This window comes from Eurosta solidaginis, chromosome 3, assembly GCF_040869045.1.
Source record: "Eurosta solidaginis isolate ZX-2024a chromosome 3, ASM4086904v1, whole genome shotgun sequence".
NCBI lineage: Eukaryota > Metazoa > Arthropoda > Insecta > Diptera > Tephritidae > Eurosta > Eurosta solidaginis.
The window spans coordinates 256,846,911-256,870,624 of NC_090321.1; the positions used below are offsets into that span (position 1 = coordinate 256,846,911).

The following is a 23,714-nucleotide window of genomic DNA, read 5'->3' on the forward strand; positions in this document are numbered from 1 at the left end:
TTTAAAATAACAGTACCTGACCTGTATTTTAATAAAGTACTTGATATATCTTTTTGGCCGGAACACTGTGGTTCACTTGTACAAAAAACAGGTCACTACTATGCCTACAGCAGTACAAAGCCCAAAAAACGGTCTGACCAATACCGCAGGGTTAGCAACATAACTGACTTTGACTCAGTTTTTCTAAATATCCACTACCAAAATGTTCGTGGTTTACGATCTAAACTTAACGCCGTTTTTCTTAATAGTTTTGCTTTCTGAATGCAAGTTGTAGGCTTTATCGAAACATGGTTAAAACCTGATAACTAAAATTCTAAGCTTTTCTCAAACGCATATATACCGCACCGTTCGGATTTGCTTATTTATTCTTACCATAACTTAGCTATTTGTAATGTATACTCTCAGTTACGAGATAAAAATCGTATAGTAGTTCTTGGTGATCTTTATTTGCCCTCGGTGAACTGGATAAACATAAGTGGCTCCAACTTTTTGACCCCAAGCATTCAACATGAATTTTTCAACTCTCTATTGGATACACCTCTAGTTCAGATCAAAGATGTGTTAAATTGTAAGAATGAGATTCTTTATTTGGTATTAGACTCTCTGGGTACCACTCTTAATCCTGTTTCTCCATTATCTCTTCCTGAGGATTGACTACACCCTACTATTGAAATTGCTCTTGATATTTTTCTACCTCCTACTGTGTCTGATGTATCTAAATTAAAATATCGTTCGAGATATTTCTTTAAAACCAACTTGTTTAAACTAAAGTGACTACTGCATAACAGCGCTTTCTGATGGTCATCAAGTAGATTGTATATACAAAGACTTTTCAAAAGCTTTCGATAAAGTCTCCCATAAAATTCTAGTTAAAAAACTTGCTTGTTTAGGTTTTCATTCCTTCTTCTTGGAATGGATCAAATCCTATTTATCGAATAGACGCTGTGTTGTTACTGTTGACGGCATGTGTTCCAAATCTTTTGTGGCCACTTCAGCCGTACCGCAAGGAAGCGTTCTTGGACCTCTACTGTTTGTCCTATTTATTAATGACATTGGAAGTTGTTTTTCATTCGCCAAGTGTTTGCTTTATGCAGACGATCTTAAGTTATTTGCTGTAGTCAAAGATTCTCTCGATGAAGCAAGGCTGCAGCAGGACGTTAATGCTCTTTGGTGTGGTAAATCACATTTATCTTTAAATATCAAGAAGTGTTTCAAAATGACCTTTGCGAAAATTTTGAATGTCGCAGTACGTCTTACAGCATTTCAAATGTTATTCTGCTAAATGTTAATGAAGTTAAAGACTTAGGAGTTATATTTGACACAAAACTCTCTTTCAACAGCCACATTAATTTCATCATCGCGAAAGCATACTCAGTTTTGGGGTTTGTACGTCGTAACAGCACTAATTTCTCAGACCCATATACCTTGAAACTATTATTTACAAGCTTTTTGCGTTCGCATATTTAGTATGCTGTCTTCGTGTGGAGGCCCTATAATCAACTTCCGATTAAGAGGATTAAGCGTGTACAAAAGGTTTTCCTTAAATTTGCCTTACGTATTCTGATTTTTGAAAACCCGGTTCCGGCCTATATAACTCGTCTTCAACTGATAAACTTGCAATCCCTGGAAAGCTGTAGATCTGTCTTGTCTTCAACGTTTACGTTTAACATGATGCAAGGCATCGTTGATTGCCCATATCTCTTGCATAAAATAACTTTCAATTTCCCTAGACGTAACCTTCGTGTATCTTATCCATTCGATCTACCCAAAGTAAAAACGGCATTTGCTGGAAATGCACCTTTGGTGCGCTCTTTGAGAGAATTTAATATTTCGTCAGAAACTATTGTCATTGATTTCACAATGAACAAGTAAGGAAGGTTAAGTTCGGGTGTAACCGAACATTACATACTCAGTTGAGAGCTATGGTGACAACATAAGGGAAAATAACCATGTAGGAAAATGAACCGAGGGAAACCCTGGAATGTGTTTGTATGACATGTGTATCAAATGAAAGGCATTAAAGAGTATTTTATGAGGGAGTGGGCCATAGTTCTATAGGTGGACGCCATTTAGGGATATAGCCATAAAGGTGGATCAGGGTTGACTCTAGAATGCGTTTGTACGATATGCGTATCAAATGAAAGGTATTAATGAGTATTTTAAAAGGGCGTGGACCTAAGTTCTATAGATGGACGCCTTTTCGAGATATCGCCGTAAAGATGGACCAGGGGTGACTCTAGAATGCGTTTGTACGATATGGGTATCAAATGAAAGGTGTTAATAAGCTTTTTAAAAAGGAGTGGGCCTTCGTTTTATAGGTGTTCGCCTTTTCGAGATATCGCCATAAAGGTGGACCAGGGGTGACTTTAGAATTTGTTTGTATGATATGGGTATCAAATGAAAGGTGTTAATAATTATTTTAAAAGGGCGTGGGGCTTAGTTCTATAGGTGGACCCCTTTTCGAGATATCGCCATAAAGGTGGACCAGGGGTGACTCTAGAATTCGTTTGTGCAATATGAGTATCAAACGAAAGGAGTTAATGAGTATTTTAAGAGGGCGTGGACCTAAGTTCTATAGATGGACGCCTTTTCGAGATATCGCCGTAAAGATGGACCAGGGGTGACTCTAGACTTTGTTTGTACGTTATGGGTATCAAATGAAAGGTGTTAATGAGTATTTTTAAAAGGGAGTGGGCCTTCGTTTTATAGGTGTTCGCCTTTTCGAGATATCGCCATAAAGGTGGACCAGGGGTGACTTTAGAATTTGTTTGTATGATATGGGTATCAAATGAAAGGTGTTAATGATTATTTTAAAAGGGCGTGGGGCTTAGTTCTATAGGTGGACCCCTTTTCAAGATATCGCGATAAAGGTGGACCAGGGGTGACTCTAGAATTCGTTTGTGCAATATGGGTATCAAACGAAAGGAGTTAATGAGTATTTTAAGAGGGAGTGGGCCTTAGTTCTATAGGTGGACGCCTTTTCGCGATATCGCCATAAAGATGGACCAGGTGTGACTCTAGAATGCGTTTGTACGATATGGGTATCAAATGAAAGGTGTTAATGAGTATTTTAAAAGGGAGTAATCCTTAGTTCCATAGGTGGACGCCGTTTCGAGATATCGCCACAAAGGTGGGCCAGGGGTGACTCTAGAATTCGTTTGTGCAATATGGGTATCAAACGAAAGGAGTTAATGAGTATTTTAAGAGGGAGTGGGCCTTTCTGTACCAGGGGTGACTCTAGACTTTGTTTGTACGATATGGGTATCAAATGAAAGGTGTTAATGAGTATTTTTAAAAGGGAGTGGGCCTTCGTTCTATAGGTGGTCGCCTTTTCGAAATATCGCCATAAAGGTGGACCAGGGGTGACTCTAGAATGAGTTTGTACGATATGGGTATAAAATTAAAGGTATTAATGAGAGTTTTAAAAGGGAGTGGTGGTAGTTGTATATGTGAAGGCGTTTTCCAGATATCGACAAAAATGTGGACCAGGGTGACCCAGAACATCATCTGTTGGATACCGCTAATTTATTTATATATGTAATACCTGCCAAGATTTTAAGGGTTTTTTATTTCGCCCTGCAGAACTTTTTCATTTTCTTCTACTTAATATGGTAGGTGTCACAACCATTTTATAAAGTTTTTTCTAAAGTTATATTTCGCGTCAATAAAGCAATCCAATTACCTTACCATATTTCATCCCTTTTTTCGTATTTGGTATAGAATTATGACATTTTTTTCATTTTTCGTAATTTTCGGATTTCGTTAATTTTTCATGCCAAAATAAAGTGAGTTCAGATAAGTACGCGAACTGAGTTTAGTAAAGATATATCGATTTTTGCTCAAGTTATCGTGTTAAGGGCCATGCGGAAGGACAGACGGACGACTGTGTATAAAAACTGGGCTTGGCTACAACCGATTTCACCCATTTTCACAGAAAACAGTTATCGTCATAGAGGCTATGCCCTTACCAAATTTCATAAGGATTGGTGAGTTTTTGTTCGACTTATGGCATTAAAAGTATTCTATACAAATTAAATGAAAAAGGGCCGAGTCACGCCCATCTTAAAATTTTCTTTTATTTTTGTATTTTGTTGCAACATATCATTACTGGAGTTTAATCTTGACATAATTTACTTATATGGGCAAATCCAAAAACTTTTACTTTTTTGGATACTCGGGTTTTACACACTGGCAAAAAACTTAAGACCAGAAAAAAGTACAAGGGTATTAAGTTTGACCTTTTGACTATCCGATCTGATGATTTTAAAAATCAAGAAAGTTGATAGTAAGTTTTTGCAGAACTTCGAAACGTAAAAAACTTCGATTTTTACACTTCTTCAAGCGATACCCTTGATTTTTTTTTTTTTTTAATTTTTTCGATACAATTTTGAGGCATCGCTGAAACGCTATGGAATTCAAACTGAATGTTGCTTTTGAGACGGAGATTCTAAAAGTATGAGCAAGATTAATGTGCCCCTCCAATACTCAAAACTATCATCAATCAAAGTAGCGATACTTTTTTTTTGGTCATTTTCAATATTGACAGTTTTTTGCTTATAGCTTTTTGAGGCAACTGAGTATTGAAATTTGGATTATGCACGATAATAGCCTACCAGGGACTAAAAATACGTGGGGCTTCAAATTCGATGTGCCCCTTTCAGTTTTCAAGGTAGGTGCAGAAAAGTGGAAGCACTTGGTTGCGTAAATTTTTTTCAGGAGCATGTTTTTTCGTGGGCACAGCTACAATTTTACTTTTATCACTTCATACCCATTTGTTAATTTTTTCTCTACACCACAGTAGTATACCATCAATTGTCTCATCTTGGAATATTCACGCAAGGAAAATTATTGATGTTTGTACATGGGGCAAATATACGAAATTTCTGACAAAAATTGGCAATCGCCAAAAAGAGCAGAAATTTTTTTTTGTATTTTTTTAAACCAGTTTTTCTTTAAAAGTAAATGAAAATAAACACAAATTTGGTACAAAAATTTAAAAAAAAATAAAATTTTTTTCTACACTTTTTGACGATTGCCAATTTTTGGCGAAAATTTCGTATATTTTCCCCATGTAAAAATAACTTTCCTTGAGCGAATATTCCAAGATGAGGCAATTCATGGTATACTACTATGGTGTAGAGAAAATATTAACAAGCGGGTATGAAATATTTTACGGGTACCCAGTTTCATATTTTTGCCGATATCTCTAAAACCGCGTTTCGGGTATCAACAAAATTTTACCTAAATATATCCCATATAGGTATGTACATCCTGATAAATTTTCTACACAATCGGTTAAGAAGTGCTTAAATAAGTAAACAAAATTTAAGGTTTTCCGGGTTTATATTTTTATCAATATCTCCAAAACCGGATCTCGGGTATTAAAACTTTTTTACTTAAACATACTTCGTTCACATATCTATATGTTTTTAAAGTTTCAAAAGAATCGGTAGAAAGGTGTTAAAATAAATGTGTTGCAAACTTTGTAGTAAAAAATATTTGGCGGTTATTCGGTTTTATATTTTTACCGATATCTACAAAACTGGGTCTCGTGTATTAAAAAAATTTTACATAGCATAGCATATATCTCCACATTTTGATAAAATTTCGATATAATCGGTACAGAAGTGTTGAAATAAATGTATATTTAACATTGCGACCTCAATTTATATATATTTTGCTCGATCTTTTGACTATATCTTTTTGAGGCATTATGTAAAACGGGTAACGGCGATGCAATATAGCTCCAATTTACCCCTCAATGTTCCTAACAAAAAGGTATTTGCGTGATACCATGTTTAAAAAAAAAAAATTTTTTTTCTCCAAAAAAACCAAAGTTTGGCGGATTTCCCCATATACTATAAAGATACTAAATTTTTTGTTAAACTTTGACTTAAATTTTTTTTTTTTAAATTGGGCGTGTTCGTCATCTGATTTTGCTAATTTTTATTTAGAACACATTTAGTAATAGGAGTAACGATCCTGAGAAATTTCATCATGATATCTTCAACGACTGCCAAATTACAGCTTGCAAAACTGCTATTAAAAGTGGGCGGTGCCATTCCCATTGTCCAAATTTTACAAATTTTCTATTCTGCGTCATAAGGTCAGCCCACCTGCCAAGTTTCATTGCTTTATCGGTCTTTGGTAATGAATTATCGCTCCTTTTCGGTTTTTCGAAATTTTCGATATCGAAAAAGTGGGCGTGGTTATAGTCCGATTTCGTTCATTTTAAATAGCTCGCAGACGGACGGACGGACATGGCTAAATTAATTTCTTTTTTCGCCCAGATCATTTTGATATATAGAAGTCTATATCTATCTCGATTAGTTTATAACGTTACGGTTATGCGAACAAAATTATTATACTCTGTGAGCTCTGCTCAGCTGAGTATAAAAATGTCAATATTAACACTATTAGTTATATTAAGCTTAGAATAAATATAATTTCGAACATCATCAACAGTCATCGAAGCATGCAGTCGTGATACAAATATGGCTCTACGAGGCGGCACGGCAGTCACTTCCCTAGTATTGACGGATTGCTCACCAGTAACCTTTTCCGATGTAGAAAATGAAGTGGTTGCAGGTGTTAAATTAGATATGGGTTCCACTGTAGTCTTTTGCTTACGACGCTTATTTGCTTCAGTATGTTTGCTTTTACTAACAGAACCAACCATCTGTGACCCAGCAGCATATCGTTTGTTTTGTTGGCCTGAGTTGCTAAACACACACATACGCACAACAGTATTGCTTTTAACATTATCAGCAGCAACAGAACTCTGCAAAGATGAAGTAATACCAAAACTTTTTGAATATAAAGATATTGCATGCGCGAACTTCGGTGGAAAGCAGCGGAGCGTAACAAAATTCTAGTAGGTCACTTTCACCACACCAAATGACACAATTTTTAACATAATTTAAGCACAGAAATACACTGATTGGAGTTTTAGTGAGTAAAAGTTAAAATTCTGAACACTGTTTAAATTAGCTGAATAAAAAGTGTACAAATAATTATTAAATAACAAATACAGACAGTGGTAGTTTAACAAATTCTGCTGTGGTAAGTGGTGAATGTGACCTACTAGAATTTTGTGAAGCTTGCCTCACACGATTTTTCGTCTATGCAATGTCTCTACATTATATCGTTTCTGCATGTACACAGACTCACACATTGATAACTGCCGCATTATGCGGCAATTACCCACCGACGTGTGCCGTACGTACGGACGTTGGTCGTACGAAACACGTTTGACCGAACCCTCAAGCCCGTAGGAATCAATGTGTGCGTCTGTGTACATGTACATAAGATATTTGTGTATGTATTGTTTACAGATAAGCACTGTTGCCATTGACCATTTTGCATGTATGCTTATGGAAACATCAACTTTTTCCAATTTAATTTTTGATATTGTAAAAGGCTGGAATACATATTAAATAAGTATAAATAGATTACATATTTATAATCAGCACTTTTACATAATTATTTAGAATTATTTTCGCAATTTTTCAAACTTTAATTAGGTGTTTTTGCATAAAATTGCAAACGGTCAAAAATTAGTACACAAAAGTTTACTTACAACTGCCGCATTAAGCGGCAATTATGCGGCAGTTATGCGGCAGTTACCCACCGACGTGTGCCGTACGTAAGGACGTTTGTCGTACGAAGCACGTTTGACCGAACTCTCAAGCCCGTAGGAATCAATGTGTGCGTCTGTGTACATGTACATAACATATTTGTGTGTGTATTGTTTACAGATAAGCACTGTTGCCATTGACCATTTTGCATGTATGCTTATGGAAACATTAACTTTTTCCAATTTAATTTTTGATATTGTAAAAGGCCGGAATACATATTAAATAAGTATAAATAGATTAAATATTTATAATCAGCACTTTTACATAATTATTTCGAATTATTTCCACAATTACTCACGAACGTACGTACCAAAAACGTGTCAGCTGACACGACCTATCTTAAGAGTGTGCAATGTAAACGAAAACTCACCGACGTGCAACGCCCGTACGTACGTAGCCCGGAACGTAGAAATCAAAACAATTTTGATTTTTTCCATAAGAACGTGTCAGCTGATCGCTCTCTCACTAGACGGAGTTGCCTAGTAAACTTTTGTGCGCTAATTTTTGACCGTTTGCATTTTTATGCAAAAACACCTAATTAAAGTTTGAAAAATTGTGAAAATAATTCGAAATAATTATTTAAAAGTGCAGATTATAAATATGTAATCTATTTATACTTATTTAATATTTATTCCGGCCTTTTACAATATCAAAAATTAAATTGGAAAAAGTTGATGTTTCCATAAGCATGCATGCAAACTGGCATGTTGGCTTGAGAATTCGGTCAAACGTGCTTCGTACGACAAACGTCCGTACGTACGGCACACGTCGGTGGGTAACTGCCGCATTACCCACGAATGTACGTACCAAAAACGTGTCAGCTGACACGACCTATCTTATGAGTGCGCAATGTAAACGAAAACTCACCGACGTGCAACGCCCGTACGTACGTAGCCCGGAACGTAGAAATCCAAAACAATTTTGATTTTTACCGTAAGAGCGTGTCAGCTGATCGCTCTCTCACTAGACAGAGTCGCCTAGTAAACTTTTGTGCACTAATTTTTGACCGTTTCCAGTTTTATGCAAAAACACCAAATTAAAGTTTGAAAAATTGTGAAAATAATTCGAAATAATTATGTAAAAGTGCAGATTATAAATATGTAATCTATTTATACTTATCTAATATTTATTCCGGCATTTTACAATATCAAAAATTAAATTGGAAAAAGTTGATGTTTCCATAAGCATGCATGCAAAATGGTCAATGGCAACAGTGCTTATCTGTAAACAATAAACACACAAATATGTTATGTACATGTACACAGACGCACACATTGATTCCTACGGGCTTGAGAGTTCGGTCAAACGTGTTTCGTACGACAAACGTCCGTACGTACGGAACACGTCGGTGGGTAATGCGGCAGTTACTCACGAACGTATGTACCAAAAACGTGTCAGCTGACACGACCTATTTTATGAGTGTGCAATGTAAACGAAAACTCACCGACGTGCAACGCCCGTACGTACGTAGCCCGGAACGTATAAATCAAAACAATTTTAATTTTTTTCCGTAAGAACGTGTCAGCTGCTCGCTCTCTCACTATACAGAGTTGCCTAGTAAACTTTTGTGCGCTAATTTTTGACCGTTTGCACTTTTACGCAAAAACACCTAATTAAAGTTTGAAAAATTGTGAAAATAATTCGAAATAATTATGTAAAAGTGCAGATTATAAATATGTAATCTATTTATACTTATTTAATATTTATTCCGGCCTTTTACAATATCAAATATTAAATTGGAAAAAGTTGATGTTTCCATAAGCATGCATGCAAAATGGTCAATGGCAACAGTGCTTATCTGTAAACAATAAATACACAAATATGTTATGTACATGTACACAGACGCACACATTGATTCCTACGGGCTTGAGAGTTCGGTCTAACGTGTTTCGTACGATAAACGTCCGTACGTACGGCACACGTCGGTGGGTAATGCGGCAGTTACTCACGAACGTACGTACCAAAAACCTGTCAGCTGACACGACCTATTTTATGAGTGTGCAATGTAAGCGAAAACTCACCGACGTGCAACGCCCGTACGTGCGTAGCCCGGAACGTATAAATCAAAACAATTTTGATTTTTTCCGTAAGAACGTGTCAGCTGATCGCCCTCTCACTAGACAGAGTTGCCTAGGAAACTTTTGTGCGCTAATTTTTGACCGTTTGCAATTTTATGCAAAAACACCTAATTAAAGGTTGAAAAATTGTGAAAATAATTCGAAATAATTATGTAAAAGTGCTGATTATAAATATGTAATCTATTTATACTTATTTAATATGTATTCCGGCCTTTTACAATATCAAAAATTAAATTGGAAAAAGTTGATGTTTCCATAAGCATACATGCAAAATGGTCAATGGCAAAAGTGCTTATCTGTAAACAATACACACACAAATATGTTATGTACATGTACACAGACTCACACATTGATTCCTACGGGCTTGAGATTTCGGTCAAACGTGATTCGTACGATAAACGTCCGTACGTACGGCACACGTCGGTGGGTAACTTCCGCATTACTCACGAATGTACGTACCAAAAACGTGTCAGCTGACACGACCTATCTTATGAGTGTGCAATGTAAACGAAAACTCACCGACGTGCAACGCCCGTACGTACGTAGCCCGGAACGTATAAATCAAAACAATTATGATTTTTTCCGTAAGAACGTGTCAGCTGATCGCCCTCTCACTAGACAGAGTTGCCTAGGAAACTTTTGTGCGCTAATTTTTGACCGTTTGCAATTTTATGCAAAAACACCTAATTAAAGTTTGAAAAATTGCGAAAATAATTCTAAATAATTATGTAAAAGTGCTGATTATAAATATGTAATCTATTTATACTTATTTAATATGTATTCCGGCCTTTTACAATATCAAAAATTAAATTGGAAAAAGTTGATGTTTCCATAAGCATACATGCAAAATGGTCAATGGCAACAGTGCTTATCTGTAAACAATACACACACAAATATCTTATGTACATGTACACAGACGCACACATTGATTCCTACGGGCTTGAGATTTCGGTCAAACGTGATTGGTACGATAAACGTCCGTACGTACGGCACACGTCGGTGGGTAACTGCCGCATTACTCACGAGCGTACGTACCAAAAACGTGTCAGCTGACACGACCTATCTTATGAGTGTGCAATGTAAACGAAAACTCACCGACGTGCAACGCCCGTACGTACGTAGCCCGGAACGTAGAAATCAAAACAATTTTGATTTTTTCCGTAAGAACGTGTCAGCTGATCGCTCTCTCACTAGACAGAGTTGCCTAGTAAACTTTTGTGCGCTAATTTTTAACCGTTTGCATTTTTATGCAAAAACACCTAATTAAAGTTTGAAAAATTGTGAAAATAATTCGAAATAATTATGTAAAAGTGCAGATTATAAATATGTAATCTATTTATACTTATTTAATATTTATTCCGGCCTTTTACAATATCAAAAATTAAATTGGAAAAAGTTGATGTTTCCATAAGCATGCATGCAAACTGGCCAATGGCAACAGTGCTTTGTTGTAAACAATACACACACAAATATGTTATGTACGTGTACACAGACGCACACATTGATTCCTACGGGCTTGAGATTCGGTCAAACGTGCTACGTACGACAAACGTCCGTACGTACGGCACACGTCGGTGGGTAACTGCCGCATTACCCACGAATGTACGTACCAAAAACGTGTCAGCTGACACGACCTATCTTATGAGTGTGCAATGTAAACGAAAACTCACCGACGTGCAACGCTCATACGTACGTAGCCCGGAACGTAGAAATCCAAAACAATTTTGATTTTTACCGTAAGAGCGTGTCAGCTGATCGCTCTCTCACTAGACAGAGTTGCCTAGTAAACTTTTGTGCACTAATTTTTGACCGTTTCCAGTTTTATGCAAAAACACCAAATTAAAGTTTGAAAAATTGTGAAAATAATTCGAAATAATTATGTAAAAGTGCTGATTATAAATATGTAATCTATTTATACTTATTTATTATGTATTCCGGCCCTTTACAATATCAAAAATTAAATTGGAAAAAGTTGATGTTTCCATAAGCATACATGCAAAATGGTCAATGGCGACAGTGCTTATCTGTAAACAATACACACACAAATATGTTATGTACATGTACACACACTCACACATTGATTCCTACGGGCTTGAGATTTCGGTCAAACGTGATTCGTACGATAAACGTCCGTACGTACGGCACACATCGGTGGGTAACTGCCGCATTACTCACGAATGTACGTACCAAAAACGTGTCAGCTGACACGACCTATCTTATGAGTGTGCAATGTAAACGAAAACTTACCGACGTGTAACGCCCGTACGTACGTAGCCCGGAACGTAGAAATCAAAACAATTTTGATTTTTTCCTTAAGAACGTGTCAGCTGATCGCTCTCTCACTAGACAGAGTTGCCTAGTAAACTTTTGTGGGCTAATTTTTGACAGTTTGCAGTTTTATGCAAAAACGCCTAATTAAAGTTTAAAAAATTGTGAAAATAATTCGAAATAATTATGTAAAAGTGCACATTATAAATATGTAATCTATTTATATTTATTTAATATTAATTCCGGCCTTTTACAACATCAAAAATTAAATTGGAAAAAGTTGACGTTTCCATAAGCATGCATGCAAAATGGTCAATGGCAACATTGCTTATCTGTAAATAATACACACACAAATATGTTATGTACATGACGCACAGACGCACACATTGATTCCTACGGGCTTGAGGTTTCGTACGACAAACGGCCGTACGCACGGCACACGTCGGTGGGTAATTGCCGCTTTAGTGTCCCTAATATTCGTCGCAATAATTTTTTCATCAAATTACGACCTAATGAATTGAAATATAATGCTTTGAAGTCAAGGTCAAATTTTGTGTTGACCCGTGTTATATACATATTTATAACCAATTTAAATAATTTCTTAAAAGAATGCGAATGGGTTGTATCTGTAAGTTTGTATGATAATGGCCGAAAAATAGTCAGATGCAAGTTATTTCTACATTACTTGTCATCTAACTACAATTTATTTCAGTCCCAAAATAAATTAGCCTATTGTCAACTGTTATACAAATGTATGTAGGTAGCTGTTATATTAAACATATAATCCCGAAAATCCATCATCAGATATATTTAACTCTGTATGCATTAAATCAGATCTGGGCATAGGAGACAAAACAGCTATTTGCAAATTTTTTAACAACTTTTAAGAACTGCCAGAGTTTCCAAAACTATCTGAAATACGATGGAAGAACATCAAAGCCATTGTGAATTCATACAAGTGACGAATGTTTGAAAAAAAAACGTTCATAGTGGTAAACAGCCCGGATCCCTCTTAAATCGCTGTCCATTGCACTACTTACATATCTAACAATGTTTGCTTAACTGGCTCTTATTATCTCTAAGCATTATGCGGCAGTTACTCACGAACGTACGTACCAAAAACGTGTCAGCTGACACGACCTATCTTATGAGTGTGCAATGTAAACGAAAACTCACCGACGTGCAACACCCGTACGTACGTGGCCCGGAACGTAGAAATCAAAACAATTTTGATTTTTTCCGTAAGAACGTGTCAGCTGATCGCTCTTTCACTAGACAGAGTTGCCTAGTAAACTTTTGTGCGCTAATTTTTGACCGTTTGCAGTTTTATGCAAAAACACCTAATTAAAGTTTGAAAAATTGTGAAAATAATTCGAAATAATTATGTAAAAGTGCAAACTATACATATGTAATTTATTTATATGTATTTAATATTAATTCCAGCCTTTTACAACATCAAAAATTAAATTGGAAAAGTTGATGTTTCCATAAGCATGCATGCAAAATGGCCAATGGCAACAGTGCTTATCTGAAAACAATACACACACAAATATGCTATGTACATGTACACAGACGCACACATTGATTCCTACGGGCTTGAGGGTTTGGTCATACGTGTTTCGTACGACAAACGTCCGTACGTACGGAACACGTCGGTGGGCAATTGCCGCTTTAGTCGTCGCTTGGCACTTGGCGTAGCAACATCGGTGATGGGTATTGGCTGATCGGTATCAAAATATGTATGAAAAATTATGCGCGATACATATGCTTGTTGTTAGCTCGTTGCTTGCTAGTAACAAGCGAACCTAATAAAACCGCACCGCGTTTTTTTAGCGCACGCAAACAACCGGCGTTTTTTGCCCTAACCCAAATAAGCATGCGTTGCGACAATGTAAAGCATGTGTGCAATCGTCAAATCTAAATGTCACGCAGAAAAAAAATTGGAAATCGAGTTAGCTTTTCACGCAGCAAATTCAATTTGAGTTGCTCTCATACAAGTTGTATGTGCATGAGACATTTTTGACAGAAAATGACTTGCGTGCGTTTATATTATACTGTTTTCACACAGAAACTTAATGATCTCATTTCACCTGCTAATGAAATCGTAAATTTTTTGCTTTCACACAGAAGTAACTGCTCGATTAGTATGTAGGATGAGACAGACAATCATGGTGAAACGATACAAGGTGGGAGCATGGTGACATACCTACAAACAAAAAAAAATCCATGTACTTGTAAATTCGATGGACAAATGTCAAAATCGTACTGCGCCGGTAGTTGATGTATCAAATCAAATAAAAAAGGTTATAATCAGCTGTTCGATGCGGCCACCTTGTATCGTTCCGCCATGCAGACAATGACATTTTTAAGCACTGAACACACCAAAAACTAAGAAGCGGAAACGGAAGCGGAACGCGGCCAACAGAGTTGCATTGTGATTTTGACTTCATTAGGCATTCGATTAGCTACTAATGAAATAATTATAGATTCGAATTTTGTAGAGAAGATTGAGCTCAATAAGCGTCTTAATGTAAAAAACTGCCTTTATTATTCAATAAGCCGTCTGTGTGAAAATAGTATTAGGTTGGCTTGTAAGCGACTAAATGAAAAATCAATTCACCCGCACGATCACCGCGACTACTGTGCTCTCACTAATACAGGTGCACTTTCAGTTTTGAATAGCCCTGTTGTACACTATGTATTGTACACTATGGCCCTAATGCGGCAGTTACCCACTGACGTGTGCCGTACGTACGGACGTTTGTCGTACGAAACACGTTTGACCGAACCCTCAAGCCCGTAGGAATCAATGTGTGCATCTGTGTACATGTACATAACATATTTGTGTGTGTATTGTTTAGAGCAAAGCACTGTTGCCAATGACCAGTTTGCATGCATGCTTATGGAAACATCAACTTTTTCCATTTTAATTTTTGATGTTGAAAAAGGCTGGAATTATTATTAAATAAATATAAATAGATTGCATATTTATAATCTGCACTTTTACATATTTATTTCGAATTATTTTCACAATTTTTCAAACTTTAATTTGGTGTTTTTGCATAAAACTGCAAACGGTCAAAAATTAGCGCACAAAAGTTTACTAGGCAACTCTGTCTAGTGAGGGAGCGATCAGCTGACACGTTCTTACGGAAAAAATCAAAATTGTTTTGATTTCTACGTTCCGGGCTACGTACGTACGGGCGTTGCACGTCGGTGAGTTTTCGTTTACATTGCACACTCATAAGATAGGTCGTGTCAGCTGACACGTTTTTGGTACGTACGTTCGTGGGTAATTGCCGCTTAATGCGGCAGTTACCCACAGACGTGTGCCGTACGTACGGACGTTTGTCGTACGAAGCACGTTTGACCGAACTCTCAAGCCCGTAGGAATTAATGTGTGCATCTGTGTATATGTACATAACATATTTGTGTGTGTATTGTTTACAGATAAGCACTGTTGCCATTGACCATTTTGAATGTATGCTTATGGAAACATCAACTTTTTCCAATTTAATTTTTGATATTGTAAAAGGCCGGAATAAATATTAAATAAGTATAAATAGATTACATATTTATAATCTGCAGTTTTACATATTTATTTCGAATTATTTTCACAATTTTTCAAACTTGAATTAGGTGTTTTTGCATAAAATTGCAAACGGTCAAAAATTAGCGCACAAAAGTTTACTAGGCAACTCTGTCTAGTGAGAGAGCGATCAGCTGACACGTTCTTACGGAAAAAATCAAAATTGTTTTGATTTCTACGTTCCGGGCTACGTACGTACGGGCGTTGCACGTCGGTGAGTTTTCGTTTACATTGCACACTCATAAGATAGGTCGTGTCAGCTGACACGTTTTTGGTACGTACGTTCGTGAGTAACTGCCGCATAAGAGTCGGGGGCGGCGAGCGAATAAAACCGCGACGCTCACACGCGCAAGTCTTGCAATAGAAAGGAATATTATACTGTTTTCACACAGAAATGATCTCATTTCACCTTCTAATGAAATCTTAAATTTTTTGCTTTCACACATAACTGCTCGATTAGTATGAAGGATGAAATGTCAAGCGAATAAAATGACAATGCTATATGACAGGCAATAACATTTACTTTGACAAATGACATTTTTAAGCACTGAACACACCAAAAACTAAGAAACTGAACGCTCCCAACAGAGTTGCATTGTGCTTTTGACTTCATTAAGCATTCGATTAGTCACTAATGAAATAATTATAGATTCGAATTTTGTAGGGAAGATTGAGCTCAATAAGCGTCTTAATGTAGAAAACTGCCTTTATTATTCAATAAGCCGTCTGTGTGAAAACAGTATTAGATTCACTCAAAAACTCAATGTCAGCAGGTAAAACACCAGCACAATGTAAACAAGAAAGGACGGGACTGTCTTCGGCTTTCATGAATGGGGCTGAACAATAATCTTATCCCGTTCGTAATCTCCAAATAATCGTATGTATAAGATAAGAAATATATAGTGAACAGATGTACATACCTAAACGATTTTTAAGATAATTATAAAATAAAAAATCTTCAATGATATATTAGAATAAATATCACCAAGTTTAACGTTTTTATATTGGATATTAAGGGAGCAATTGCCAAAAATCTTTCTATCTGAACGATCGGTTGTATGGGATATATACTATATATAGCTCCGATCAAAGTGATTTTTTCAAGATATCTTCTATGATATATTAGAATATATATCACCGAGTTTCACGTTTATACTTTCTAAATTGCGGCAGGAATGACGAAAATCGTCTTATCTGAACGATCGGTTGTATGGGAGATATATGTTATAGTGGTCCGATCCTACCGGATCCGACAAATGTCTAATATAATACAAAAATACATCCTTGTGTCAAATTTCATTGAGATATCTTAAAATTTGAGGGACTAGTTTGCGTTCAAACAGACAGACGGACGGACGGACAGACGGATATGGCTATATCAACTCAGTTGTCGCCCTGATCAATTCGGTATACTTAATGGTGAGTCTATCTTCTATATTTCTCAACATTACAAACATCGGACCAAAGTTAATATACCATTTCATGTTCATGAAAGGTATAAAAATTCACTGAACTGAGTACATTGAATTTTCGGTTGACTTCGATCAACTCTGAGTCCGCAAACAAAGAGTATATATTATATTATATATATAGAGTATATATATATATACACAAATGCCACAAATGCAAGGCATTTCAGTTAATTTACGAAGTAAAATACAATAAAAGAAAAAACAATAACAAAACTAAAACAGCAAGTTATATATTACATGCAAAAACAGGCGAGCGCTTAGAAACACGTCCGAACAGCGCGAAGGTTTTGAACAATTTCGATTTGGTGGGGATATTTAAACGTAAAATCAGCTGGTCAAACAGGGCTTCATGGAAAAATTTTTGTAATAGAATGCTCCAGCGAAACAGTCTGAAGAAAGTCCCATCTACGGGAGATACAGTCCAGGGACTGATGAAATAGGAGAACGGGTAATGGTCACACATTGATAGCCAGCCGGTTCCATCAGGATATGATACTGAAGAATTGTGTAAAACGTCTAAATTCCACATAAGGAGCGAGATGTACCAAGATTGGTGACAGATACCAAAATCGAATGGACACTAAAAACATTTCCCCAGTTCAAATCACCTACTAGCAACTAGCTATATTGCAGGTGGAAAGATTGTAAAATAGCTTAGAACAATCTTTGAGGGTTGCATAAAATACCCCGCCATCTTAAAACTTCTCAGGGAAAACACGTCTGCCTAACAAATGCCGTACGGGGTCGGCGTAAAACACGCAGGTATAGTACCGCAAACTTGTAGGAAAAATTTGAAAGGAGCACGACGCAAACTGGAAGAGAAGCTCGGCCTAAATTCTCTTCAGAGGTATATCACGCCTTGTATTTATATTTTCTTTATTACTATATAAAATCGAATATGAATGAAGCATTATTCCCCTTAGCATAACATACTTACACCAAAGGCAAGTTAAAACTGCATTGCACAGAGTGGTCATAAAAAAAGAGAAATCCCTGTAGCACCAGGAGTATGTTCTAAGTGTTTTTCTGGGCATTGCCATAGCAATCATCGACAGGATCAGCTCTGTGTAAGGCAGCTAAATGATAACGTCGCAATGGGATCTATGCGATCCACAAAATATATAAACAGAGGAACGTCGCAGGGTGGGGCATAATCACTTCAATTAACGAAAATTGGTTCTTTGATATCTTCTAGGTAATACGAGTACATCATCCTTGTCGAAAATGTGCCTTGTTGCTTTTCGTTACCTTGTTATTGAACGTCTTGAAAGCTGAAATGCTGGCTGACCAGGGTCAAGTACGGCGGGAATAGGAGTAAGTTTTAAAGCACCGTCACATAACCAGTTTTAGATACGTTTATCGCAACATTATGACTCATGAGGATTTTCCACGTATTTTTATTTAGAACTGTTGATCGAACGACACTCGCATCATTTTATATGAAAAAGTAGCCAACTTCCAATTTTCGTTGCAGGCAAAACATAAGAAGAAGAATTCTACATTTGCTTTGGCTAAGGGTGCTTTCACACTTTGCAAGTGAAATTATTTTCCCACACGTTAGTACTTTTATAACCTTTACATTGTTAAAAACTACATTTTATATGAGAGAAAATATGTTAGCAAGTCTTTTTATTTCATAGTGAGAATGTTTACACAGTGCTTGGAGAAATTTTCTTCTCACATAAAGCAAATAAAGTATCGATACTTTATTCAGAACTTGGAATAAAGCATCGAGTACAAAACACTCGAGTATTTTTTGGAAAAGTATCGATACTACTCGCTCAGTACTCGTATCGTTCTATCACTAGTAAGGAAGAGATCGCTCGGCGTCACTTCACTGTGTTGGAGGTTAATCTGCAATAATCGCAGCGCAATTGAGTTCCGCCGTTGCGCTCACGGAATGGATTTTAACCGCAGATTTCAGGCTCTCTCTTCTGCTGGTAGCGTCTTATGGGTATTTTTACGGCTAGCAGCATCGTTCAACTGTTTGTACGCTATCAGCATCGTCGCCTCTACGTCTAAACGTTCGTAATTTGATGCTAGTTCGAGGTTCTCGAGCTCCCGTTCTGCCTACCCTGCTCTAAGCGTACTGGAGTTATTGTCACTTTTTTCCATGAAACCAAGCTGTGTAAACAAAGAGAACTTTGTGAATAAGATGCCTGTCCCTGCGTAGCTAGGAATGGTTAGAGGAAATACCAATATACTAAGTGAGGAAGCAAAGTTTATTAAACAAACACCCAAGATAATGGGAACAGGAGCCAGAGTTAAAAAAGAGGCTAGAAGTTTAGGTAATAAAATCAAAGTGGTCAATAATATCGCCGAAAAAGTTATTTAACTTATTCAAGATTTTAATAAAGTCATAACAAATGATGAGGAGGAAAAACAGTTGTTGCTGCAAATTGTATAGGCTACGAGGTGGGTTTTGTCTAAGGCTGGGGTAACGCTCAGTCGATCCAGAGTCGAGTAAAGGTCCCACAAACCCCTACTGAATAAATACACGATATTTATGTGTTACGAGCACACGCACACACGGCTGGATATATTAGGCGGACAGCAGCTTTCCGTCGCAAGATGGCGAGGGGGGCGGAGCGTCGACTAACGGAGGTTCGGTAGGGCGGCTGAACGGTCGGGTAACGGACGGACTGGTACGGCGGTACGGAAGCAGCGGTGGGATAGAAGCAACGGCTTAACTGCGGTAGGATGGCAACCGGCCAACGGTCGTCGTCGCAGTGGCGGGACGGATGCAGTGGCTTAACGGCGGTAGGATGGCGGACGGCCAACGGACGTCGTAGCAGCGGCGTGACGGATGCAGCGGCTGAACGGCGGTAGGGTGGCGAACGGTCAACGGACGTCGTAGCAGCGGCTTAACGGCGGTAGGATGGCGAACGGCCAACGGTCGTCGTAGCAGCGGCGGCACCAGAGGGGCGACGATGCGTCGGTGGGCTACGGAGCGCGTACCAGGGCCGTGGTGAGAGGGGAGATGGGCTGGCGACGGAGTTTACCTGGACAGCGGCAGCGTATTCCGGGCGGGATAGGATGGGCGTACCAGCGGACTTGTATTGGTCGGTCGGCTTCGGCAGGATCGGGCTGATCGAACGTCTTCGGCAGGCTCGGTAATCGGCGGGGTCAGTCACCTGCGGGAGAAACTACGAGGACTCGGGTTAGTGCTCGTTTCACCGCTGGACACCCCCGCCTCCCTACTTGCACACTAGTAGATGGTGCGTAAGGGGGGTGGGGTTGTACCAGCCGAGACGCCGTGGGTCGACCCGTGGCGGAGGGGAAGTGCACCTTAACGGCACAGCGGTAGCCCCTTGTGCGCACGCATTGGCTCACGACCGAAGCCAGAGCTGGGGAGAGGGGGTCGTGCGTTCGTTCGGGCGGCGAGTCATTCCTTACCAGACCAGGACGACGGAGGGAAGGGCAATCCGAAGACACCACTCGCGTTGCTTTGGTGCAGCAGGGGGTGACTCACGCCACGGCCACACCCTCTACTCCCCAGCTAACTAGAGGGAGTGGTCCCTCCGCTCCGGCCAGCCTACTAAAATCAGAGCTGAGGGGGAGGGGGTTATTTGGTCATTAAGGCAGCGGGCCGCTCAAAACCGAGGTGGGCGACGGAGGGAAGGATAGTCCGAAGACACCACTCGCGTCGCCCAGCCCAGGTGAAGGGTGACTCGAGCCATGACAGCGCACCTTCGGCTCAGTCCGAGCCGCGGGGGAGGGGGGTTATTTGGTCATTAAGGCAGCGGGCCGCTCAACACCAGGGTGGGCGACGGAGGGAAGGATAGTCTGAAGACACCACTCGCGTCGTCCAACTCTGGTGGAGGGTGACCCGCGCCATGACAGCGCCCCCTTCCACTCGGCTAGCTAGCCGGAGCGGCAATTTTGTCTTTACAAAGACAACCACTCCCGCTGGCTCACCTGCGAGGACTGAATTGTAAAAATGCTAATTCGCTGTTTATATGGGTGGTGCCGCAAACTGGTTGAGAAATCAATGCACCATTATTGTGCTTTTTCATTCGTTTGCTATCAGTGGTTGTTGACTATGCTACACAAGTGGTTTTTGGCTATGCTATAGAAACTGGTTGAGAAGTCTACGCACCATTATTGTGCTTTTTCATTGGTTTGCTATTAGTGGTTGTTGACTATGCTATACAAGCATAAGTACAAGTGGTTTATTGTAACGCTACGTTACAAGGCTAATCAAAAATAAGTTCCGACGGAACCAACAAAAAAGGCCGTTTTAGAAAGCCTACAGAAACCGTATACTTCCAAAGTCAAAATATAATGATTTGTTTGTGATAATTTGTATTCGCTATAAAGTATACTTATTTTTAAAAAGATCTTTAATTTAAAATAACCAAATAAATTTTGGGTTTTGTATACTAACATTGCTATTGTTTTGTTTTTTTCAGAAATTGTGGAAAAATTTACGTCTCCATTTTTTAAACAGCATTGAGCACTGCCTTCTAAATGACCCATGATTTTGCAATTTTGTTTTTACTATAATGTTTTGAAACACCCTAATACATATAAACATATAAGCAATTAAAGGAAATATTTCCTTTGAAACAGAATAGCAAACAATTTAACAAATAATATACTTAATTATATTGACTTCGTTATTTTGGTAGAGCGAAAATTGTTTCATCACCGATTTTGAAATTTTCGGAAACTATAAAAAACGTATAAATAACGTCCAGAGGAGTTTTCTTATTTTAAAACCTTTATAATTAACAATCGGCGGAAATAGTCAAAAACTGCAATGAATTTACGGAATAATTTCGCGCTGCTCTTTGTCCTTTTGAGCGGTGTCAATTAGCAGCCTCGTATTCTTAAAGCCCATACATTGTATCATTAAATTATACTTTGAAATATTTTTGCGTTGGTTGTTTGGTAAATATGGAAAAAGTGATTACAAGTGCGCATTGCCTGATGTCAAAGTTATAGCTGGTATAATAAGCACAACAAAAGGTGATGGATAATTAGGTGGAGCGTTTTATTATTGCATTTAGTTATACTAAGAAAACTTGCTATATAGATAAAATTACAATTAACGTGAGTTCACCCTTTATCCCGAGTTCTGCAGTGAAACAAATTGCGCTTTGCAGTGCTAAATTGAAGAAAGGTATACAAGTGCGAAGAACTCGAGATAAAGTGTGAACTCACTTTAATTGCCGTTTGCATTACCGTTTGTTTTGGTTACACCAACTAAAACTTTGATGGCATCAGGCAATGCGCAGCTGTAATCACTTTTTCCATATTTACCAAAGAACCATCTCAAAATATTTCAAAGTATAATTTAATGATACAATATATGGGCTTTAGGAATACGAGGCTGCGAATTGACACCGCTCAAAAGGATAAACAGCAGCGCGAATTTATTCCGTAAATTCATTGCAGTTTTTGACTTTTTCCGCCGATTGCTAATTCTAAAGTGCTTAAAGCAATAAAACTCTTGTGAGCACTATTTATACTTTTTTTATGGTTTCACAAATTTTCAAAACCAGGTGAACAAACAGTTTTCGTTCTACCTTATAACAAAGTCAAGCTAATTAAGTATATTATTTGCTAAATTATTTGTTATTCTGTTTCAAAGGAAATATTTCTTTTATTTGCTTATATGTTTATATGTATTAGGGTGTTTCAAAATATTATAGTAAAATCAAAATTGCAAAATCATAGTTCATTTAGAAGATAGTGCTCAATGCTGTTAGAAACAAATGGAAACGTAAATTTTTCTACAATTTCTGAAAAAAAAAAAAAACAAAAAAAAAAAAAAATGTCTAAGTTTGGGTATAACCGAAAATTGTATACTTAGCGTGAGCTTCAATTGCACATTTCATTTCATATAAATTACTTTTCTACATAACACGTGGCATTTCCTCTTACAATGAAACTTGATAGGTGAAATATCATTCATTTAGAACAATTTTTTGCTAAGTTATAGCATATTATTCTAGTCTACGGCCCTTTTAAACTTGCGGTCTTTAACCGATCTCTTCCACTGTTCTAGAAATATTTCCTGCTATATGGAAAATCTGTGTACCCAATTTTGTTTCGATCGGTTAATTTTTCTTCGTGGTGCTACGCCCAAATTTAAAGTTTTTCCTATTTATTGTTATAAATCCACTTGGGAAATGAAATACCATTGATATAAATCTCTTTTTTGCAAAGATATATGTAGCTTATTTTATTCGTCCACCAATATTTAAAATTTTTTTTTTCAAATTTTTATCACGAGCCTCAATACCAGTCCACACGTCAAATTTCAACATTCTAGGTGTATTATTTACTAAATAATCAGGTTTTTGTGTGTTTCCAAAATGTTACGTATATCGTCGCCCGGAAAAATTTATGTCGTGTATGTTGCATTAAAAGACTTTTGGGGAAACAGGTTTGAGGTTTGGAATTGTATTTCTCCAAAACGCCTCATTACATTATCTACAAAGTCTGGGAGAGTACCTCTAGTCCACGAAATTCTTATATTATTTTAATTCTGTTATATATTGTTTATTATTTTGAATTTGTAAAGGATTTTCTTCAGTAAAATTTTGCCGTAAGTTTGCAGTAATATGTATAACGTACGACAAAATTTAATTTACTTTAATTTAATTTAATTTAATTAATTAAATTTTATTTAATTTATTTAATGCACATATAAGACATAGTC

At 37.6% G+C, this 23,714-nt stretch overlaps 1 protein-coding gene across 1 annotated transcript in view; it reads right to left on the minus strand.

The window, feature by feature from the left end:
- Positions 1-22,444, minus strand: part of Tsp42Eq (Tetraspanin 42Eq) — a 152,580-nt gene extending 130,136 nt beyond the window's left edge. The window contains exons 1-2 of the mRNA XM_067776058.1: positions 21,660-22,444; positions 21,432-21,564 (exon numbers count right to left, since the gene is read on the minus strand). The gene's annotated coding sequence lies outside the window, so the exon portion shown is untranslated. The remainder of the gene's footprint in view (positions 1-21,431; positions 21,565-21,659) is intronic.
- Positions 22,445-23,714: the final 1,270 nt, after the last annotated feature.